At 31.1% G+C, this 26,976-nt stretch overlaps 1 long non-coding RNA gene across 1 annotated transcript; it reads right to left on the bottom strand.

The window, feature by feature from the left end:
- Window positions 1–2,361: 2,361 nt before the first annotated feature.
- On the bottom strand, window positions 2,362–26,403 carry LOC139488782 (uncharacterized). Its single transcript, XR_011656082.1, has 4 exons — window positions 26,293–26,403; window positions 7,607–7,632; window positions 7,020–7,120; window positions 2,362–2,476 (listed from the first exon to the last, which is right to left on the bottom strand). It is a non-coding gene; the product is annotated as an uncharacterized lncRNA (long non-coding RNA).
- Between the last annotated feature and the right edge of the window lie 573 nt (window positions 26,404–26,976).

The following is a 26,976-nucleotide window of genomic DNA, read 5'->3' as shown; positions in this document are numbered from 1 at the left end:
CTGTAGCAATTCTATGTTCCACCTGATCTACGTGAAACCAAACAATGTCCCAATAGTAACAAAACGAATTGCTATTCCCTTCAAGTTTTATGTAAAGACTTTAATACTATGATCAAATACTATAATGGCTCTGCAAACTTTTATATTCTAAGGATTTAAAGTCAAGGGCAGATGTATCAAATGCATCTGTTTAGAAATTGTTTTCATTAGGGATTATAGCGTTGTAATATTCATGTCAACAATTAAATAACTGGTTTACTGTACAATGCTTTTCTTCCTTTGAGATTCAGGGTAATGTATTTTATCTAAAATTAAATCTTTATCTTAGCGTTTTATATTCAATTATCAAATGCAGTAACATTAAAACTTTAAGATTGTGAAATAGATTATCAACTCTTCAAGTTTTTTGGGTTTTTTTGTGCATGATACTGAAAGTACTTCTTTAAATTTTCTTATGTTTCAATTTCTTTAAATAAACTACTGTATTTGAATGTTTGTCTTCAATTTCAGGGGCCGTTTTACATAGCAACATGCATTGACTTTTGTTTAACCTTGATTTGGGGATAAAATCCTAGATCTGCATCCAAATTTGTTAAATCTAACTGTCCAAAGTTGTAGTCTGCATTGACTGTTGATGAGTTTTGTGACTTTGAAATACATCCAACAGGAATAATTTTAAAGTGCACTTAAAATGTAACTCTATTATCCTATACATTTTGAAAGCTCTCTAATTTGGTGAAAACATTTTGTATTGTATAATTATAAATATCAATTTAATTCAACAATTTTTGCAAGAGTTCAGCCTCATTTTTTTCTAAGTTGAAACGTAAGGATGCAATATTGGTATGTTGGTCCACAAACTTAATGATCCATTTTGGTAAGAAAATTTTCATCCAATATTAACTAATTTTAGTAAATGTTCACTTATTATTTAGATGGACATATAAAGAATAAAACATTACAATTTTGCAAATTTTCTTCCAAAACGAATACTGTAAACCAACTGTATTTTTTAAGGATGTACTTAGGTGAGGTTATGTGAAAATTAATAAATTAAGAAGTTAAAATTGATACTTTAAGCTGGTAGAGCATCAATTAAGGATAAAAATAAGCTAAAAATATTGATAAGATATTTGAGATTTAAAATATGGCGGGAAAAGGCTGACTCGGACTTTTACCTTATATTTGCATTGGTATTATTAAGTCTCAAAACAAAAGAAAGAAAATTAAGAATCTTCTAAAATTTTGGTAAATGACCTTTCATGAGCTATACGGTCTTATATGAAAAAATAAATGGGTGCTATGGGGCAAAATATGTTACATTGTATTGTATGGAAAAACACCAAGGAGTCCGAACATTTGACACAAATTCCAAAACCTCACCTAAGTACATCCTTAAAACACTTATATTTTCATTTAGCTCTTTCTTGCTGACTCTGCAACTATTTCTTTTTGTGATTTGTTAACTTTGTTGGTGCATTCTTATAAAAGAAAATCCTATTTAGAAATCTTAGCAACAATTCAAAATCACATCAATTTTCTTCAGAGACAAGAAAATTAGTTGCTTTACATTAATTCTGACCTGTGTTTTGAACATTAAATTTTTCAAATTTAAATATTAGAAATCCTCAATTATAAGTAAGAATGTGTGAACTGAGCAGAAGCCTCAATACTACAGTTATTATTACCTATCAGTATTGATATACGGATTAATACTATCTTATATTAGTACATGCTTATCACACAAATTCTCACCTTCTATAAAAGTCAGCACCTAGTACAGATGTCTTTCATCTGGAAAAATAATGAAACATTTTGAGAATTCATTCACTTTCCTTCTTTCTTTATCTTCTTTTTTTCAAAACTGACAAATTTCTGAAACATAACAAATGTTATTACATAATTCAAATTTTATAGGACTTTTTTAGTTTTATAAGAAAAAGGCAGTTTTCTTCCTTGGTGGTTTAGCTATTATTTTCAACCTCATTCTATCAGAATTAAATTTCTATCAGGTTTAATTATAGAATTTGGTTTGAACTTGTGGTATTTAATTGGAACAAAAACATGTTTCTAAAAAGTTTCTCAACAAGGACACCAATTGGAATTTTTGAGGAAATTTTATAATAGAACAGAAATTAATTGCAAACATCTGATCAAATTTTTATATAATTATGAATCAAATCAAATCAACCTGACAATTTTTTGTTGTTGCAAGAAAAACATCATTATGAATTACAATGGTAAAAAGAGAAAAGTTTGTGCCAAGTAAGTGCAAACTTTAGAATAAATAGGAAAATTTAAGCAAAAACAAAAGTATTTTTATCTTTTTTCCAACTATCAAGTTTACTAAAAATAACTTACTAGTGGTTTTGTGAAGGTCATTGTATTCTACGACCAGCATCATTTGGCATGAAACAGGTACAACTGTTCTAAATTATTGAAGATAATCCATCATCTCAAGGTTGATTAAGTTTATCTGAAAATGATGGAAGAAATTTTACCAATCTTGACAAGAACCAGCTGTGTTGTCAGATTATGCAATTTTTTATGAAACTTGAAATTAAAATGAAGTAATTATATCAGTTTCTGTTGAAATTTATAACAGTTTTATTGGATTTTTTGCACATGAATTTATTTCGTTAACATTAGTTACTATGCATTTATAAAAAAATTTCCCACATACTTTTCTTTAACATGTTGTTTCAAGACATATGTTAATTTTTAAATTCTTTTTCCATCAATTTTCCAACTGGAAATAATCAAATATTTTTTTAATGTGATGCAAACATTTTAACAACTTTAATGAAAACAGTATAGTTTTACTAATAGATAAACAATGCAGTAATCATGTTGCAGACTTGATGCATTGAATGCAGTTGCACCAACATTTTAATCACAATGTTTCAATAGTGATGTCACCAATTATTGTAGGGGACAAAGGAAACAATGAAATGTATCAATACATAAAATAACATAGTGTCATTCTACATCTCCACCATAGAAATTCCGAAAATAAATAAGGCAGTCGATACATAACAATTTATAACTAGCTGTTTGATTAATGCAGGCACATACCTTTTGCATCATTTCTAAAATTGTTGTGTGGTGACAATGAAAATTTTGGAATTTAAATCAATAAAATCTTTAACCTTTGAACTTTTGCAAAAAGGAGACAAAAATATTTTATTTAAAAAAATCATTCAAATTCTATAAGAAATATTCACAGATAAACATGCTTGTATGTATCCATAAACCTTACCTACATTATCCATCACGAACCTAATCCCCTATCATAACATCTTTAAAATCACATCAACCCCTTTGAATGGATTCTATATAAATGTATTTAAACATTAAACAAGATTTATATATAGGTATAATAGGATTTAATTCTGTATGATATATCCTATTTTGAGTGGTCTTTTCAAAGTGCTATGCCCTTTTACAATTCTTTAGTCCATCAAATAAAATGTATGTTGAGCGTTTTTCCGTATCTGTATACAACTTTTAGGAAAAGATTTAAATAAAAAAATTTGGAAGAATTTCTAAGTTCTGATAATGAATAGCATTTAAAAAGTTTGTGAATTTATATGCTTCACTACTATATGTGTCCGTAGGCTACTGTGTCCTTCTTATAGTATCATATTTCCACTTCAGTGAACCAGAACATTGTGGTCAAAACCCTTATTTTGCAAAGATTTTAAAAATTCACATTGTAATGAACATGTATCAAAAAATTCAAATTGATATAACAACTTGAGTGTTACCTATCTTTTACATAGTAATTAAGGGACAGACTAACAAAACAATACACAGACTGGAAATTATAACAACTCCACCCCCTTTACTTTCATAAGCACAAATTATCATGTTTTTAGAAACTTTTATCATCACATCCATAACATTGTCTATAAAAAAAAAAGAAGAAATGGAGGGGAGATAACTTTCACATTTTAAAAAGGACAGATAACACCATAGCAAAGAAAAAAACACATTTATAAACAAATAAAGCAATGTGAAGGTACAAAAAAACATAAAGAGTAAAACTCAAAACTGTAAAGAGAATGTGAACTAAACCTGGAGTGCTGAAGAATTATAATTGAAAGGACAAGTGACCTTCTGCTGCAGAACTGGTACCTTTATGCTATTGTGAGGCTAATTCCCATTTTAGTATGCAAATTTTGTAAGGTTTGTTTTTAATTAAAGTTCAGATGACCACCTAAAATATGTTTAAGACTTTTTAAGATTTAAAAAAAAAAAATCAAACACTTTTAGCTGTTTCAGTTCATGTTTCATACTGTTGTCAGCATAATGGCATACAAGCCTTGGAAGCAGTTTTGGATAAGAGTGCACATTTTTTTCCAAACTGACCTTTATTATTTTTACTTAAAACATCATGACCATCCCTTTCCCTTTCACTTATTTTTGTATCTATAGATTCTGAAGTATTCCTAATACAAGTAAATTAAAGTGTTAAATTTCACTAATCCATACTATCTTAATATCATGGTTAAATAATTGTAACATTTGGACAAATTGGTCATGAAATCTGATGATAAAATTATGCCCTATATGAACACTTTCTCTTGAGGTGACTCTGGGTGGTCACTTCTTTGTTGTGACAAGATAAATTAATCTCTTGACACCACACCAGTATAACACCTGTCCAAAACAATTTATCTAGCCACCCCAGGTGTAATATAAAGGTAATACAGATTGATATGGGATACACATTCTCTCAAGAAATTTTCAAATTATGAACTTTTTAGATAAAATTAAAGAAGTAATACATCTTCCACAGTGACAGTAACCATTTGTTACAAAATAAAAATCTATGGAGAAAATTTGAATTTACGGTCAAAAGTTTGTAATCCTAACCTTAATGGTTTACAAGGGTGAGCAAAAATAGACCTAAACTGATTAAAATATATATATTGCTTCATAGGTAGAATTTCATGTCTGAACAAGGACTTATTATAAGTCAAGATCAATCCAGACCTTAAGAGTCTTGTAATATTCAAGTCTGGTACCAAATATCAAGAATATTTTATTTGTAATTTTATCAATGCAAAAACCATACAAATTGTATCAGGCAAGCTGGAAAGTATGAAGTGTGTCATACAAAACCAATACAAACCTTGGTATCAATGAAATGTGAATTGTAGTTGCTGAGCCAGACATAATACAAATTTAATGCATTAATCACAGTACATCAACGAGAAGAACATACATGTATGGACAAACAGAAGGTTGATACTTGACTGATTTGAAAATGAATGTGTCACACAGTGTTGGCTGTCCAATATGAAGATTGGTATCAAATATCGAAAAGCTCTGATATAAGTTGCTTAGAAGTGTGTTACCGCTTAAAGACTTAAGTTGGTATTTGAGAACTATTATACCATCAGTGTACACAGTTATATGTGAGATACACTGTCAGTTTATTGTATCCAAACTAATATGTGAGATACACAGTCAGTATATTGTTTCCACACTAATATGTGAGATACACTGTCAGGAAGTATATGGTATACACAGTAACTTGTGAGAGACACTGTCAGAATATTGTATGCACACAAATATGTGAGATACACTGTCAGTATATTGTATCCACACAAATATGTGAGATACACTGTCAGTATATTGGATCCACACAAGTATGTGATAGACACTGTCAGAATTTTGTATTCACACAAATATGTGTCAGTGTCTCACATAATTGTGTGAATACAATATACTGACAGTGTCTCTCTCATATTTGTAGTTTATTGTATCCACACCAATGTGTGAGAGACACTGTCAGTATTTTGAATCTACACAAATATGTGAGATATACTGTCAGTATATTGTTTCCACACTATTATATTTGAGAGACACTGCCAATATACTCTATCCAAACAAATATGTGAGATTCACTGTCAGTATATTGAATCCACATTAATATATGAGATATACTGTTAGTATAATTATATCCACTGGGGGGGGGAGGGGGGGGGGGGGGGGGGGGGGGGGGCTCTACATATGCGAGAAACAGTGTTAGTAATTTGAATCCATAATAATTTGTAGAATGAGGGAGACACTGTCAGTATATTGTATCCAGTGTATTGTAGGGGCAGTATATGTGATGCTGCATCGATATCTACACAAATATGTGAGATACACTAGCAGTATATTGTATCCATACTAAATATGTGAGATACACTAGCAGTATATTGTATCCATACTAAATATGTGAGATACACTAGCAGTATATTGTATCCATACTAAATATGTGAGATACACTAGCAGTATATTGTATCCACACTAAATATGTGAGATATCATACACTCAAATTATGTAATGTATCCATAACAATGTGTGGGACATAGTGGCATTGACTTGTAAACACACCAATGTGATATACACTTTGGTCGTATAATGTATCAATACAAATAAGTGAGATCATATGTAACACTGTAAGTTTCTTATATACTATTCAATGACAAATGATGAACAATAGAATTTCAGATAGCTGGGTCAAACTATAAAATTCTCACAGCATGCTTTAAAGAAAATATGGAAAACAGTACCATCTGAGTATATAGATATTTATACTGACTTATATGTGTTTAATCTGTATCTTATAGTTCTCAAAACTACTTATCTCTTTCCTAATCCATCTAATTATAGTTTAAAGTTTACTCATAAAATCATACATTAAATGCCTATAGCATTCATTTTTTCAAATCAGACGTGAAAATGTCATAAAGAACATGATATATTGACGAAAAACTTATTGCTATTTGTATATAATTTCTGGAGAATTTACAAAGAATTATAATTATAATGTAATTTTTAAAAAAATTGCAAAATGTTAACAAAATACTCTTACCCTAAAAAAGCTTTAATTATAGCATCCCTTTCAACTTAATATTGATTTTAAAGTATGCATAGTTCACCTTTAACAATACTTGCCAAATACTATGAGAAATTTAAGAAGATTTTCTTTTGATTGTAAAGATACAAATGTGTCAACCTACCTTGTCTACCTTCACCTGAGAACAAACTCCCGCTACACCTCAACGAGCCTTTTCATCATTGGAGCAGTGTCCTGTCATCTTAAATGTCCATTCTGTTTAGCCTGTAATCATTTTGTTCATATTATTAAACTTTAAACTTTTCCTTTTGATTAAATTTTAAAATTAACTTCAGCCTATCTGTAATCTTCAAATTTAGAGTTAAAAAATGTAAGCTTTTTTGCTTGAAATGATCTAGTCAATCCTATTGTCCTTAATCTTTTAAGCTTTATATACAACATATGATAGAAATGTTAATTAAGGTCAAGGGATAGTAAAAGGGCTATAGTTCAACGAGCCAAAGTCTTATGCAAAATTTACCAAAATCTAACCATAGCCCATTTACTGAAACTTGACCTTAACGTATAAGGACAAAAGGCTTTAAAAAATCTGATTAACATTTATGTCTCAAATACCCTCATTCTACCATTTATTTTAGATATTTCAAAAGTTAAATTAAAAATTTGATTTGCATCATATTTGAAGATATGATCCAAAACAATAATACATATTATGAATTTGAAATATTTATACTAGTGTAAAGTACTCACCTTCTGTGCATAACAGTTTTTGTTTCCTCAAAATGAAAAACAAAATTATTCCCTTTTTTGTTTTATTCCAATAACATGTGTGACAGATGTTGAAAAAGTTTTATTTTCTTAGCGTTCATGACATCCCCTATTGTTAGTAGTGATTTACACATCAAATGTATTCTCAAATGCAGTTTAATCTTTATTTATATCTCAACAAATACAAAATAAAATTGAAAGATAAATTTTCTATACCCTTGAACATAATATTCTTTTTATAGATAGTAAACAAGGCATTTACCAAGGCAAATATAACTTTCTAAAGTACAGAAGCTGTTGGGGATTTGGCAATAGTAAAGTATTGACATTAGTGATCAAAGGATGCAAAAGATCCTTATGCATATCTTTTATGGGTTACAATGTTTATTAAATGCCAAAAGGACAAATTAAGAACAGTTTGCAATTTTTTTTAAATATTATCCCCAAAACTTCTTCAACCAAAATTATTGATATTATATGATTCAAAATGTAACTGGTAAATGTTAATTATCATTAATTTTTGCAAATGAGACTATAATATATAACAAAATGTAAATAATTTTTCCAATCATAGTACTTTCACTGAAATCAACAAATTTGTTGTCCATTACAAAGTTATATACTCCTGGATTCACTATTATTTTTATGACACCAATTTTCGTAGATTTCGTGGGTTTTTAAAATCCATGCATATAAATATTAAATGATGTGCAAATTGAATGCAGACTTCAGCAAAACCATATCAAACATCCACACCAATGCCATTTTTCCTTAATCCACAAATATTGGTTCCCTCTGTTCCTTAAAAAAAACTTTTTTTTGAAAATGTCAACTAAATATAAATGTTTACCATTACTGTTAGGAATTTCTCATCTTTTTGAATATTAGATTTAAAGCCAATAGTGGTACCCGTCTTTATTCACTTTCCCAGATGACACAGATGTACATTTCTGACACCCATGACTGAATATTATATAACTACATGTAAATTAATTTGTAGTAAATTATACATATTAAGTCATGAGGAAGAATCAATTATAACGGAAATTATCTTTCACCTAAGTTAGTTGCCTTATGGCTGATTTCCCTAGTCTGTGCAATATGTTTAAATAATTCTTAAACACATATTTATAGATTCTCTGATCCTTTAGAGACTAGCCTTCTAATCCCAAGCATATATAGTAAACATAAATAAACAGTATGGGTTTTACTTATTGTTGAATGCCATATGGTAACCTATAGTTCTCAATTTCTGTGTCATTTGGTCTCTTATGGAGAGTTGTCTCATTGTCAATAGTATCATATCTTCTTATTTTTATATACTAGTATTTGATTTACCTTAAAGTAATTTAACTTTCATAAGTTTGGTATTGTTCTATAATGGACCAATTCATAAATTCCACTTCTATTCTTGCAAACTATGTTGACTGGTCTCAGCATCCTTCAAAATGGAACCTAAACCAATCAGAACTTCCAAAACCATCATGTTTGCATAGCCCAAAACCATATTTGAATTGGTCCATTGACACTAATAATCTACAGTTTATAAATATTTTTTTTTAAATAATTGATTAAGCATCAAGAAACTGCTGTAAAAGTTTTGGTGTATTTTTGGTATGTATGTGACCTTGACAAGAAAGTTTACATACATACACCCATATAATGGGAAGGAGCTTATTGTGACCTGCTGGTCTAGTTTTTCTGCTTACTTTTATGTATTATTTTTTTTATTTTTTTTTATTTCATACAGTAACATTATTATCTTAAATATCTATTTCTAGCAATGTAACTATGACCTTGACTCTATAGTGGCATCGATTCATTTCCTCAACTTATATATGAGACTTCGATCTAAGAAGGGTTGCAATTAAATAAAAAGTACATTGTATTTGAGTAAGCATCTTGAGACCAAAAACCAATGGCCAGGTCAAAATCTATATGCTTTTACTGGTATAACAATCATCTGATCCAATTTTTCTCATAAAAATAATCAAAAGATGATATTTGATATTAGCTTGCATTTTGACTGATTTAAGTTCTTTGATTCAATTACATAACAAGATCAATTGGCTAATTACGTACATTCACATTTCTTTTTTTTAAAGAAATAATCATAGATGTGTAAACCCCAGGGTTTATACATCTATGGAATAATCATAAGCTGTTTTTAAAAAAGATCTTAAAAGCGGTTGATGCAAAAAGTTCTTTATCCAAAACGATAAGTTTTAAATGAATTATTAAATGTATTTTTTGACAACTGTGTATCTAACGTAACGGTACTCAAATTGCACAGAGTACCCAAATTGCACCGAGTACCCAAATTGCACCTATTTAGCAAAAATAGCAGCGGAAATCTTACAAGATCTCCTAGAGACTAAACAATTTGTATTTTTATGATTTGATACTATACATGTCTTTCAAAATATAGGTAAATATATTTAGATATACACAAAACGTTCACAGTTTTTATCAACAGATGAAGTGTTTACTGAAAAAGCAAAATGTACTGAAACGTCGCCATGCGACGTCATCAAAGCGTCATCTTTTTAAAATTAGCAAATACAATATGTTTCAAGTATTCATTTCTTAATAAAAGAAGTGTAAGCATGGACAAATATCCAATTGTTCAAAATATTTGAAAAAAATAAATAAACGCTCTGTTATTCGACTTTTGATGATGCGAATTTAAGCATGGATGCAATTTGGGTACTCCTCATTACAGAATGATTGATGGTTTGGAGGTTAGTTCAGACCAATTTTTCTATGATTCCATATGAATTGAAAATCAAATTGGTGTACCTATATAGTAAAGAAGGATATGGCTACAAAATAAACACAAAATGGAAACTTTTGTCTTAATCATAAAAAAACCTAGTTGAAAAAACTGTCAAAATAGGTGCAATTTGGGTACCGTCACGTTAAAAACCAAATGGTATATCAGAGAATAATTTTCAAATCATTGAATAGCATAATTGTAGTTGTGATGTTCAAAACTAATAATGACTATCAAATGTATACATGTATAAGCAGTGACCAAAAGCAACAGAATCAATGTTAATCATAAATAAACAAAATTCCTTTTTAGGTATTTTTTAGGAAGTAGGTCAAACTGTCTCTATTCAAAGTTTAGATGCACTTAAAAAAAAATTAAAAATTGACTAGTTTTAAGACATGTCGCTTGTACTTGATAAATGCATGAGAATTACAAATATTCTTTACTGCAACTTATCTGCAATGCAATAAACATTCGAAAATCTGATAAAGAATATTTATTTTATCTTATCAAATTCACTTTCCTCATCTTATATATAACACCTGGTAAAATCATAAATTTAGCATTGTGTTATCTAACATTTCTGTTAATGTTTCTGTCAGGATAACATTAGTACATTCACCGCTAATTAAGTTTGATTACTAGAGCAGGAAAATGAGGGCAAGGTCATATTTGTCTGATAGACTATCATGTCAATGTAAGATTGCCATAGGTCCAGCCCATTCCGTTGTATTTCTGAACAGAAGGATGGATGGTTACATTATCAAAAACCCACTTGGAAAATTTTCAATCCCTCAGATGCTGCTCAAAACCCCTTGGAAGTGAAATTGTGCCTTTCAACACCTCATTTTTACATATTTGGACAAGTTAGAACCCTCAGAAACAAGAAATGACTGTTGATACCCCTTAGAAAATAAACACTCCACCCACCTCCCTTTTTCAGATATTAAATAGAAATCCAAATCTTGAAGTCAATTTCAACTGATAATAATTGGATGAAACCATTGGAATAGATGGTCTCATCAGTCATCATGAACAAAGTAAGTCTCAACTACCTTCTAATGCAACATTCCTTATAGGTGGGTCAGAAAATATTCATTAAGAGGCATGCAATTTTTATGGATTTTTTGGTTTTTCATAGCTGATAAGATAATGCTTATGAGAATTTATTTTACAATAAGAAAAAAACATTTTTTTTACTGTTGGTTGCAGTAAGCAACTAAGAAATAAGATTGCATTACAAAACTAACAATTCAAACAGGAAAAAATAAAACATATTGATTACATTAATTTATAAAATTAAATCATAACCTAGCAATTATACAACATTGGGTGGGGTTAAACCTTTCCAGATTTATAAGATATTATCAGCTACAACTTAATTAATCTATTTTCTCTATTTTCTTTACCTACATCTAACTTATTTTCATTCAGATTATCTTTCCGTTGAAATTTACCAGTAGGGCATGTTTACAGTTTATCACCATCTTAATGGTTTCATGCGTCTAATCAAATAAAACAGAACTTGTTATACTTATAATATTATGCAAGCTTGTGTAGGGCCTTGAACATTTCTGTTTTATAAACAATCTGGTATCACTGATAAATGTTTTATTACCAAGAGCAGAAACAAAACAAGAAACAAACAGATTATTTTAGGTTATAAAATTGTTAAACTGTTGAAGATAAATTTCATCTGCTACAAATCCAAACATTTTTTGAAAATGTTAACAAAAATGTTTTAAGTTCCATTAAGTTGCATCAGTTATTCTGGATAGATTTATCATTTACAAGAATGATCATAGCTTTCTAAACTTCAGGATAGCCACATATTTCCAGAAACTATTTGAAAAGATTAAGGTGCTAATCTCAAAAAGGCACTTTAACGAATACTTCTACTTCCTCCTTCACAGAACAGTCCTCCCATGGGAAAACTACTGGTTTTTTCTACTGATATTTTTTACACGATGATGTGAGAATGTGAGAAAAACAAATATCCCGTGGTGTGCAAATTATCTAATCAAAACTGTGCGCCATAAAAATTAGGTTGAAAACAAGGTCAAACATCTATCATACACGTAGCTTGTCTCTTGCAAAATTCTTCTATGTTTTCCTCTTTGTTTTCTTTGCTTTAATTTAAAAGTTGTTTGCCAAAATTCACAATAAGCCTACGTAGGAAGGCGTCACAGAAAAAAATTAAAAAGTCTTTCAAGGATCTTCAAGACCTCGTTTCTCATAATATTTGAACTATATTTGTGAAAGACAAGATTCAAGAAATGACATATTGATTACTATTGTAAATCAGACTGATGTTATAGTCGATTGTATGGGGTTTCATTGGGGGATTCTGATCTCGGATCCCGCTTACTGTTTTGTCAGATTCACGTATCCCGCTTACGCTATGTACGTAAGCAATTCTCATTTTTATAGTCATTTCCCGTGTCCCGCTTAAAAGACTTCATTTCCCGTATTCACGGCACAATAATTTGACTTTCACGTGTCACGCTTACAAAAAATCAGCAATTCCGCGTCATGCTTAGACCCCAATGAGACCCACATTGTAAGGGTTTTTCAACTCATGATTTAACCCGAATAATCATTGTAAATTTTAATCAGAATCATGAGGGGGATAGGAGGGGTCCTGATCCCGAAATCCCGTGCTTAAAAACATGAAATCCCGAGGTCCCGAAATTCAAAAAAAGAATTCCCGGATCCCGAAAGGATAAATCCCGAAATCCCGAGCTTAAAAACACCCGATCCCGACGTCCCGAAAAAGGTCCTGCCCACCCTCAATCATGAGTAACTAATAATTCAATTCCTCTCTGTGTCCGATTTCCTTGCCATCGTAGATCAGCGGAATATAACGACTGAATGAATACTTACTTACATTGATCTACATTGTGTACTTAGTAAAGTTTAAACTTTTTAATCTGCATAGTGATAGTGCATAGCGGTAGTGAAAACCGGATGTCTTTATTATACGACTCAACACAAACACGGTAATAGTTTAATCCGGACTTCTTCATTCGCTATTTGAAGTTTTAAACACTTGTTTTAATCTTATTGACTTTTGTGTGGTTCAGATGAGAGAGAAAATCTCCAATATATGCTTTAATCCCAAGTATTTCAGGAACTCACATTGGTGTTTGGTGTTTTAACAGATCTTAACAGAATTAGGCTACGTACATCTATGCATCGACGACTGAGAAAGCAGGAGCCTGATATATCTGCATTATAAAGTCAGATCCGCTCAAATGAAACCTGTCTGTTTTGTTTAAACTACTTGTTAAAGGGTTGAGTTTGGGAGGGATTCCTCCACCTTATAAAACTACATATATAGTACAAGTCTCACATTTAACGTCGCCTTGGCGCCACTTCTTCTTCTTTCAGTTTCTGCACTTTATCATACAAGTTGTTACAATTACATGGTGTAGTTTTGGGTTGAGAACAGATGTAGGAATCTGTTCTCTGAAGGCTTCAACTGTGGTGCATTGGACAGCAGTAACTGGTAAAAGGTTCCATTGAATGATTGTCCTTGGATAGAATGAAAATTTATATGAGTATTTTTTGGCCTGTATGTGCCTAAATGAGTGTCTGTGAGTGTATTGGGGTGTTCGACTGTCTGATGGTATTAACAAGTTCGTGGGGTATATTGCTACTTGGTGGTGTATAATTTTAAAGAAAAATATAAGTCTTGTTCTTATTCTTCTAAGTTCAAGTGTTGGCCAGTTAAGATGGTTAAGCATGTTTGTCACAGAGCTGGTGTTATGGTATCGATTACATGTATACCTTGCTGCACGTCTTTGGACCATTTCTATTTGTGATTTTTGAGATTTTGTATGTGGGTCCCAGATGCAGCTACCATACTCTAGCTTTGGTCTCACAAGTGAGATATAGGCCTTTTCTTTGACTGACTGTGAGTTGACTTTAAGGTTTCTTTTGATAAAATTCAGTTTCGCTTCATTAAATACAAAAAATGCGTAGCGGAAATTCTCTCCATCGAGACCACCGTGCAACCTTTACATGATATAATATCGCGAATCTACAACTCTAACAAAGGATCTCTAACAAGTTCACAGTGAAAATTTACATAATATAATTTCGTGAATCTCAAACTATAAATACGGATCTTTAACAAGTTAACAGTGCAAACTTTGCATGATATAATATTGTGAGTCAAACTATAACTGAATATCTCTAAGTTCAAATTGCGAACTTTACATGGTATAACATCGTCAACCTCCAACTATAACAAAGGATCTCTAACGAGTTTACAGTGCATACTTTACATAGTACGATATCGTGAATCTCCTACTATAACTAAATATCTCTTACAAGTTCACAGTGCACACTTTACGTGGTATAATATCGTGAATCTCCTACTATAACTAAAGATCTCTTACAAGTTCACAGTGCACACTTTACGTGGTATAATATCATGAATCTCAAAATATAACTAAGAATATCTAACAAATGCAAACTTTGCATGATATAATATCGTGAATCTGTAACTGTAACTTAGAATCTCTAACAAATTCACAGTGCACACTTTACGTGGTATGATATCGTGAATCTCTTTCTATAACTACGGATCTCTAACAAATTCACAGTGCACACTTTACATGGTGTAATATTATGAATCTCAAACTGTAGATAAAGATCTCTAACAAATTCTCATTGCACATTTTATATGGTATAATATCGTGAATCTCAAACTAGAGAAAAATATCTCTAACAAATTCTAATTGCACACTTTATATGGTATAATATCGTTAATCTTAAACTGTAGATAAAGATCTCTAACAAATTCACATTGCATACTTAACATGATATAGTATCGTCAATTTCAAACTGAAGATAAAGATCTCTAACAAATTCACATTGCATACTTTACATGGTATAATATCGTGAATCTCCTTCTATAACTAAGGATCTTTAACAAATTCACAGTGCACACTTGATATGGTATAATATCGTGAATCTCAAACTGTAGATAAAGATCTCTAACAAATTCTCATTGCACACCTTATATGTTATAATATCGTGAATCTCAAACTGTAAATAAAGATCTCTAACATATTCACATTGCACACTTTACGTGGTATGATATCGTGAATTTCCTTCTATAACTACGGATCTCTAACAAATTCACAGTGCACACTTTACATGCATGGTGTAATATTATGAATCTCAAACTGTAGATAAAGATCTCTAACAAATTCTCATTGCACACTTTATATGGTATAATATCGTGAATCTCAAACGGTAGAAAAAGATCTCTAACAAATTCTCATTGCACACTTTATATGGTATAGTATCGTTAATCTTAAACTAATGATAAAGATCTCTAACAAATTCACATTGCATACTTAACATTATATGGTATCGTTAATCTCAAACTGAAGATAAAGATCTCTAACAAATTCTCATTGCACACTTTATATGGTATAATATCGTGAATCTCCTTCTATAACTACGGATCTCTAACAAATTCACAGTGCACACTTTACATGGTATAATATCGTGAATCTCAAACTGTAGATAAGGATCTCAAACAAATTCACAGTGCACACTTTATATGGTATAATATCGTGAATGTCCTTCTATAACTAAAGATCTCTAACAAATTCACAGTGTACACTTGATATGATATAATATCGTGAATCTCAAACTGTAGATAAAGATCTCTAACAAATTCACATTGCACACTTTACATGGTATAATATCGTGAATTTCCTTCTTTAACTAAGGATCTCTAACAAATTCACAGTGCACACTTGATATGGTATAAAACTGTAGATGAAGATCTCTAACATATTCTTTTTGGACACTTTATATGGTATAAAATCGTGAATCTCAAACTGTAGATAATGATCTCTAACAAATTCACATTGCACACTTGATATGGTATAATATTGCGAATCTCAAACCGTAGATAAAGATCTCTAACAAATTCACATTGTACAGTTGATATAGTATAATATCGTGTATCTCAAACTGTAGATAAAGATCTCTAACAAATTCTCATTGCACACCTTATATGTTATAATATCGTGAATCTCAAACTGTAAAAAAAGATCTCCAACAAATTCACATTGCACTCTTGATATGGTATAATATCGTGAATCTCAAACTGTAGATTAAGATCACTAACAAATTCTCATTGCTCACTTTATATGGTATAACATCGTGAATATCAAACTGTAGATAAATATCTCTAATAAATTCACATTGCACACTTTACATGATATAGTATCGTGAATCTCAAACTGTAGATAAGAATCACTAACAAATTCTCATTGGACATGGTATAATATCGTGAATCTCCTTCTATAACTAAGGATCTCTAACAAAATCAGAGTGTACTCTTGATATGGTATAATATCGTGAATCTCAAACTGTAGATAAAGATCTCTAACAAATTCACATTGCACACTTTACATGGTATAATATCGTGAATCTCCTTCTATAACTAAGGATCTCTAACAAATTCACAGTGTACACTTGATATGGTATACTATCGTGAATCTCAAACTGTAGATAAAGATCTCTAACAAATTCTCATTGCACACCTTATATGGTATAATATCGTGAATCTCAAACTGTAGATACAGATCTCTAACAAATTCACCTTGCACACTTTACGTTGTATAACATCGTGAATCTCCTTCTATTACAACGAATCTCTAAGAAATCTACAGTGTACACTTTACATGGTATAATATCGTGAATCTCAAACTGTAGATAAGGATCTCTAACAAATTCGCAGTGCCCACTTGATATGGTATAATATTATTAATTCGTATATTTTAACAAATTTGATTCGTTTAGGGATAGTCACATGTTAAACTATATTTTCGAAGGTAGAGAGAAAACGGCGGATAGCTAAAAGCATATTGACCGGCAAAAAGCATATTGCACGGTTATTTTTAGAATATATAAAAAACCGATATACTTTGTGACGTCATGTAATGAATTTCAGGATATGGTTTAACGTTTTGAAACAAATGATATCTGTGATCGATTATTTGACGAAAAAAAATCTACAAATACATGCATAAGGGAGCTACCATTTGATTTTTATGGGGGGGCTAGGATGAAAAATTTTGTCCTGCATTTTTTTTTAGCTGTAATCTCTGTCCTGCCTTTTTATTTTTCACTCTGTTTGGTCCTGCCTTTTTTTTTTTCATAGTTTATCCTGACTTTTTTTTACCTAAATTGTCGTCCTGACTTTTTTTTTTGTAAGTGTCTCATCCTGCCTTTTTTTTTTAACTCAAAACTCCTGTCCTGCCTATTTTTTTCAAATTTCATCCTAGCCCCCCCCCCCCCTCCCCCCCCCCCATAAAAATAAAATGGTAGCTCCCTAAGGTGTCAAAAAAGAAAGTAAATGAAATAACAACTAACATGTTGTTATTGTCAAAGAGACAATGTAATATCTATAAAGTTCCAAAAAACCTAAATGACGATTTTGATACAAACATGGTCGTAAATTAATAATATAACAAATATAGCCTTTGTATGAGGTCAATACAGGATATATCGACCCAAAGAAGTATATCGACCTCGGACTTCGTCCTCAGTCAATATACTTCTTTCAGGTCAATATATCCTTGTATCGACCTCATACAAAGGCTATATTTGTATAATATCGTGAATCTCAAACTGTAGATAAAGATATCTAGCAAATTCTTATTGCAAACTTTATATGCTATAATATCGTGAATCTCAAACTGTAGATAAAGATCTCTAGCAAATTGACATTGCACACTTTACGTTGTATAACATCGTGAATCTCCTTCTATAACTACGAATCTCTAACAAATTTACAATGCATACTTTACATGGAATAATATCGTGAATCTCAAACTGTAGATAAGGATCTCTAACAAATTCACAGTGCACACTTTATGTGGTATAAAATCGTGAATCTCAAACTGTAGATAAAGATCTCTAACATATTCACATTGCACACTTTACGTGGTATGATATCGTGAATCTCAAACAGTAGATACGGATCTCTAACAAATTCTCAGTGCACACTTGATATGGTATAATATCGTGAATCCCAAACTGTAGATAAAGATCTCTAGCAAATTCTCTTTCGCAAACTTTATATGGTATAATATCGTGAATCTCAAACGAAAGATAAAGATCTCTAACAAATTCACATTGCACACTTTACGTGGTATGATATCGTGAATCTCCTTCTTTAACTACGAATCTCTAACAAATTCACAGTGCACACTTTACATGGTATAATATCGTGAGTCTCAAACTGTAGATAATGATCTCTAACAAATTCACATTGCACACTTGATATGGTATAATATTGCGTATCTCAAACTGTAGATAAAGATCTCTAACAAATTCACATTGCTCACTTTATATGGTATAATATCGTGAATCTCCTTCTATAACTAAGGATCTCTAACAAATTCAAAGTGCACACTTTATATGGTATAATATCGTGAATCTCCTTCTATAACTACGGATCTCTAACAAATTCACAGTGCACACTTTACATGGTATAATATCGAGAATCTCAAACTGTAAAAAAGTATCTCTAACAGGTTCACAGTGCACACTTTATATGGTATAAAATCGTGAATCTCAAACTGTAGATAAAGATCTCTAACAAATTCACATTGGACACTTTATATGGTATAATATCGTGAATCTCCTTCTATAACTACGGATCTCTAACAAATTCACATTGCACACTTTACATAGTATAATATCGTGAATCTTCTTATATAACTAAGAATCTCTAACAAATTCACAGTGCACACTTGATATGGTATAATATCGTGAATCTCAAACTGTAGATAAAGATCTCTAACAAATTCTCTTTGGACACTTTATATGGTATAAAATCATGAATCTTAAACTGTAGATAAAGATCTCTAACAAATTCACATTGCACACTTTACGTGGTACAACATCGTGAATCTCCTTCTATAACTACGAATCTCTAACAAATCTGCAATGCACACTTTACGTGGTATAATATCGTGAATCTCAAACTGTAGATAAGGATCTCTAACAAATTCACATTGCACACTTTACGTTGTATAACATCGTGAATATCCGTCTATAACTACCAATCTCTAACAAATTTACAATGCACACTTTACATGGTATAATATCGTGAATCTCAAACTGTAGATAAGGATCTCTAACAAATTCACAGTGCACACTCTATGTGGAATAAAATCGTGAATCTCAAACTGTAGATAAAGATCCCTTACATATTCACATTACACACTTTAAATTGGTATGATATCGTGAATCTCAAACAGTAGATACGGATCTCTAACAAATTCTCAGTGCACACTTGATATGGTATAATATCGTGAATCCCAAACTGTATATAAAGATCTCTAGCAAATTCTCATTGCACACTTTACATGGTATGATATCGTGAATCTCCTTCTATAACTACGGATCTCTAACAAATTCACAGTGCACACTTTACATGGTATAATATCGTGAGTCTCAAACTGTAGATAATGATCTCTAACAAATTCACATTGCACACTTGATATGGTATAATATTGCGTATCTCAAACTGTAGATAAAGATCTCTAACAAATTCACATTGCTCACTTTATATGGTATAATATCGTGAATCTTCTTTTATAACTAAGGATCTCTAACAAATTCACAGTGCACACTTTACATGGTATAATATCGAGAATCTCAAACTGTAAAAAAGGATCTCTAACAGGTTCACAGTGCACACTTCATATGGTATAAAATCGTGAATCTCAAACTGTAGATAAAGATCTCTAACAAATTCATATTGGACACTTTATATGGTATAATATCGTGAATCTCCTTCTATAACTACGGATCTCTAACAAATTCACATTGCACACTTTACATAGTATAATATCGTGAATCTCCTTCTATATCTAAGAATCTCTAACAAATTCACAGTGCACACTTGATATGGTATAATATCGTGAATCTCAAACTGTAGATAAAGATCTCTAACAAATTCTCTTTGGACACTTTATATGGTATAAAATCATGAATCTCAAACTGTAGATAAAGATCTCTAACAAATTCACATTGCACACTTTACGTGGTATAATATCGTGAATCTCCTTATATAACTACGGATCTCTAACAAATTCACAGTGCACACTTTACATGGTATAATATCGTGAATCTCAAACTGTAGATAAGGATCTCTAACAAATTCACAGTGCACGATTTATACGGTATAATATCGTGAATCTCAATAGAAAAAAGATCTCTAACAAGTTCACAGTGCACACTTTACATGATATAATATCGTGAATTTCAAACTGTAGATGAAGATCTCTAACAAATTCACAGTGCATACTTGAAATGATATAATATCGTGAATCTCAAACTGTAGATAATGATCTCTAACAAATTCACATTGCACACTTGATATGGTATAATATTGCGTATCTCAAACTGTAGATAAAGATCTCTAACAAATTCACATTGCTCACTTTATATGGTATAATATCGTGAATCTCCTTCTATAACTAAGGATCTCTAACAAATTCAAAGTGCACACTTTATATGGTATAATATCGTGAATCTCCTTCTATAACTACGGATCTCTAACAAATTCACAGTGCACACTTTACATGGTATAATATCGAGAATCTCAAACTGTAAAAAAGTATCTCTAACAGGTTCACAGTGCACACTTTATATGGTATAAAATCGTGAATCTCAAACTGTAGATAAAGATCTCTAACAAATTCACATTGGACACTTTATATGGTATAATATCGTGAATCTCCTTCTATAACTACGGATCTCTAACAAATTCACATTGCACACTTTACATAGTATAATATCGTGAATCTTCTTATATAACTAAGAATCTCTAACAAATTCACAGTGCACACTTGATATGGTATAATATCGTGAATCTCAAACTGTAGATAAAGATCTCTAACAAATTCTCTTTGGACACTTTATATGGTATAAAATCATGAATCTTAAACTGTAGATAAAGATCTCTAACAAATTCACATTGCACACTTTACGTGGTACAACATCGTGAATCTCCTTCTATAACTACGAATCTCTAACAAATCTGCAATGCACACTTTACGTGGTATAATATCGTGAATCTCAAACTGTAGATAAGGATCTCTAACAAATTCACATTGCACACTTTACGTTGTATAACATCGTGAATATCCGTCTATAACTACCAATCTCTAACAAATTTACAATGCACACTTTACATGGTATAATATCGTGAATCTCAAACTGTAGATAAGGATCTCTAACAAATTCACAGTGCACACTCTATGTGGAATAAAATCGTGAATCTCAAACTGTAGATAAAGATCCCTTACATATTCACATTACACACTTTAAATTGGTATGATATCGTGAATCTCAAACAGTAGATACGGATCTCTAACAAATTCTCAGTGCACACTTGATATGGTATAATATCGTGAATCCCAAACTGTATATAAAGATCTCTAGCAAATTCTCATTGCACACTTTACATGGTATGATATCGTGAATCTCCTTCTATAACTACGGATCTCTAACAAATTCACAGTGCACACTTTACATGGTATAATATCGTGAGTCTCAAACTGTAGATAATGATCTCTAACAAATTCACATTGCACACTTGATATGGTATAATATTGCGTATCTCAAACTGTAGATAAAGATCTCTAACAAATTCACATTGCTCACTTTATATGGTATAATATCGTGAATCTTCTTTTATAACTAAGGATCTCTAACAAATTCACAGTGCACACTTTACATGGTATAATATCGAGAATCTCAAACTGTAAAAAAGGATCTCTAACAGGTTCACAGTGCACACTTCATATGGTATAAAATCGTGAATCTCAAACTGTAGATAAAGATCTCTAACAAATTCATATTGGACACTTTATATGGTATAATATCGTGAATCTCCTTCTATAACTACGGATCTCTAACAAATTCACATTGCACACTTTACATAGTATAATATCGTGAATCTCCTTCTATATCTAAGAATCTCTAACAAATTCACAGTGCACACTTGATATGGTATAATATCGTGAATCTCAAACTGTAGATAAAGATCTCTAACAAATTCTCTTTGGACACTTTATATGGTATAAAATCATGAATCTCAAACTGTAGATAAAGATCTCTAACAAATTCACATTGCACACTTTACGTGGTATAATATCGTGAATCTCCTTATATAACTACGGATCTCTAACAAATTCACAGTGCACACTTTACATGGTATAATATCGTGAATCTCAAACTGTAGATAAGGATCTCTAACAAATTCACAGTGCACGATTTATACGGTATAATATCGTGAATCTCAATAGAAAAAAGATCTCTAACAAGTTCACAGTGCACACTTTACATGATATAATATCGTGAATTTCAAACTGTAGATGAAGATCTCTAACAAATTCACAGTGCATACTTGAAATGATATAATATCGTGAATCTCAAACTGTAGATAAAGATTTCTAACAAATTCACAGAGCACACTTAATATGGTATACTATCGTGAATCTCAAACTGAAGATGAAGATTTTTAACAAATTCATAATGCATACTTAACATGGTATAATATCGTGAATCTCCAACTATAGTTTAGGATCTCTAAGGAATTCACATTGAACACTTTACATGGTATAATATCGTGAATCTCCTACTATAACTACGGATCTCTTACAAATTCACAGTGCACTGTTTACATGGTATAATATCGTGAATCTCAAACTGTAGATAAAGATCTCTAACAAATTCGTAGTGAACACTTTACATGGTATAAAATTGTGAATCTCCTACTATAACAAAGCATCTCTAACAAATTTACAGTAAACACTTTATATGGTATAAAATCGAGAATCTCAAACTGTAGATAAAGATCTCTAACAAATTCATAGTGCACACTTCACATGGTATAATATCGTGAATCTCCGACTATAACTAAGCATCTTTAACAAATTCAGTGCACACTTTACATGGTATAATATCGTCAATCTCCTATTATAAATAAGGATCTATAACAAATTTACAGTGCACACTTTACATGGTATAATATCGTGAATCTCCAACTGTAACAAAGGATCTCTAACAAATTCACAGTGCACACTTTATATGGTATAAAATCGTGAATCTCAAACTGTAGATAAAGATCTCTAACAAATTCACAGTGCACACTTTACATGGTATAATATCGTGAATATCCAACTGTAACTTAGGATCTCTAACAAATTTACATTGAACACTTTATATGATATTATATCGTGAATCTCAAACTGTAACTTAGGATCTCTAACAAATTTACAGTGCACACTTTATATGGTATAATATCGTGAATCTCCTACTATAACTAAGTATCTCTAACAAATTCACAGTGCACACTTTATATGGTATTATATCGTGAATTTCCTTCTATAACTAAGGATCTCTAACAAATTCACAGTGCACACTTTCCGTAGTATAATATTGCAAATCTCCTACTATTACTAAAGATCTTAAACGAGTTCAAATTGGCTCATTGCACACTTCTCATGGTATGATATCGTAAATCTGCACCTGTAACTTAGGATGTTTAACGAATTCACAGTGCTCACTTTACATAGTATGATATCGTGAATCTCCAACTGTAACTAAGGATCTCTAACAATTTCACAGTGCACACTTTACATGGTATAATATCTCGAATCTCCATCTGTTAAAAAGGATCTCTAACGTGTTCCAGTGTGTACTTTACATTGTATACTATCGTGAATCTCCTACTGTAACTTAGGATTTCTAACAAATTCACAGTGCACACTTTCAAGGTATAATATCGTAAATGTCCATTTGTAACAAAGGATCTTTAACAAATTCACAGAGCACACTTTACATGGTATAATATCGCGAATCTCCAACTGTAACAAAGGTTCTATAACAGTTCACGCTTTGCATGGAATAATATCGTGAATTTACTACTGTGACTAAGGATCTCTAACAAATTAAGATCGAACACTTTACATGGTATCTTATCGTGAAACTCCAAAATAGTAACGATAATTTTCAATCTGTAACTAAGGATGCACATAGGCGATCTCTAACAAGTTCACAGTGAAAACTTTACATAATATAAATAGTAACGATAATTTTCAATCTGTAACTAAGGATGCACATAGGCGATCTCTAACAAGTTCACAGTGAAAACTTTACATAATATAAATAGTAACGATAATTTTCAATCTGTAACTAAGGATGCACATTGGCGATCTCTAACAAGTTCACAGTGAAAACTTTACATAATATAAATAGTAACGATAATTTTCAATCTGTAACTATAAGGATACACATAGGCGATCTCTAACAAGTTCACAGTGAAAACTTTACATAATATAAATAGTAACGATAATTTTCAATCTGTAACTAAGGATTCACATTGGCGATCTCTAACAAGTTCACAGTGAAAACTTTACATAATATAAATAGTAACGATAATTTTCAATCTGTAACTAAGGATGCACATTGGCGATCTCTAACAAGTTCACAGTGAAAACTTTACATAATATAAATAGTAACGATAATTTTCAATCTGTAACTAAGGATGCACATTGGCGATCTCTAACAAGTTCACAGTGAAAACTTTACATAATATAAATAGTAACGATAATTTTCAATCTGTAACTAAGGATGCACATGGGCGATCTCTAACAAGTTCACAGTGAAAACCTTAAATAATAATATAAATAGTAACGATAATTTTCAATCTGTAACTAAGGATGCACATAGGCGATCTCTAACAAGTTCACAGTGAAAACTTTACATAATATAAATAGTAACGATAATTTTCAATCTGTAACTAAGGATGCACATGGGCGATCTCTAACAAGTTCACAGTGAAAACCTTAAATTATAATATAAATAGTAACGATAATTTTCAATCTGTAACTAAGGATGCACATAGGCGATCTCTAACAAGTTCACAGTGAAAACTTCACATAATATAAATAGTAACGATAATTTTCAATCTGTAACTAAGGATGCACATAGGCGATCTCTAACAAGTTCACAGTGAAAACTTTACATAATATAAATAGTAACGATAATTTTCAATCTGTAACTAAGGATGCACATTGGCGATCTCTAACAAGTTCACAGTGAAAACTTTACATAATATAAATAGTAACGATAATTTTCAATCTGTAACTAAGGATGCACATAGGCGATCTCTAACAAGTTCACAGTGAAAACTTTACATAATATAAATAGTAACGATAATTTTCAATCTGTAACTAAGGATGCACATGGGCGATCTCTAACAAGTTCACAGTGAAAACTTTACATAATATAAATAGTAACTATAATTTTCAATCTGTAACTAAGGATGCACATAGGCGATCTCTAACAAGTTCACAGTGAAAACTTTACATAATATAAATAGTAACGATAATTTTCAATCTGTAACTAAGGATGCACATCGGCGATCTCTAACAAGTTCACAGTGAAAACTTTACATAATATAAATAGTAACGATAATTTTCAATCTGTAACTAAGGATGCACATTGGCGATCTCTAACAAGTTCACAGTGAAAACTTTACATAATATAAATAGTTACGATAGTTTCAATCTGTAACTAAGGATGCACATTGGCGATCTCTAACAAGTTCACAGTGAAAACTTTACACAATATAAATAGTAACGATAATTTTCAATCTGTAACTAAGGATGCACATAGGCGATCTCTAACAAGTTCACAGTGAAAACTTTACATAATATAAATAGTAGACGATTTCTAACTAGTTCACAGCGTAAAGGAAATGATGATTTTACTGTGAATGACTTACCTTAAATGTTATTCCACTAGTTCATCAAAAATTGTTATATAGAAAGATACTTACAATTTCACAAACAAATCAAGTTTAAAATCGTAGTTCTGTCATAAGAAAAAAAATCCTTGTTACTCAACAAAGGACTGTCCGACCCTCGTGGCAGTGTGAGAGGGAATGACTGCATGCACATTCCCACCGCTATATTTATTTACCACAAAGACTGTGACGTCGACCAACGTCGCTAGCCGACGGCTTTTTTCTACCTTGACAAATATTATGCGCTTGGGAAAATAATCCTCGAAGTTAACCGTTACTCGAACGTAGTGCATGGTTATCTAAATAAACATATCATGAATAATTACTGGTTATTCACATTCTATTTGTAGTTTGATTTTTCATCTTGTCAAAAGACATCTTTTAATATCAGTAACGTGGACGTGATAGAGAACACCCAAAACGTTCTCACGGCATACGAAATGAAACATGGCGGAATGAGAAAACTGTGCTTCCTAGAGCTTTCAAAATAAACATAATCCATTCAATACAACTTTGTTACATGTATGGAAAGATAAATATAATTAACATTTTCGAAATTTCAAATTGAACACAAATAAATAGTTTTTCAGTAGTTTTTATCTTTGTGTTTTTAGTGAAGAAGTGTGCTTATTTCGTATGATGATAACACTATGCACCATGTGAAAGCAACAACACTAGTTTTATATGATCTGATGTGAGTCACAATATTAGTTTACA

This window comes from Mytilus edulis, chromosome 1 (genome assembly GCF_963676685.1).
Source record: "Mytilus edulis chromosome 1, xbMytEdul2.2, whole genome shotgun sequence".
In the NCBI taxonomy this organism is placed as follows: Eukaryota; Metazoa; Mollusca; class Bivalvia; order Mytilida; family Mytilidae; genus Mytilus; species Mytilus edulis.
Note: the sequence above shows the minus strand (reverse complement) of the source record. Positions and strands in the feature narration are given on the sequence as shown.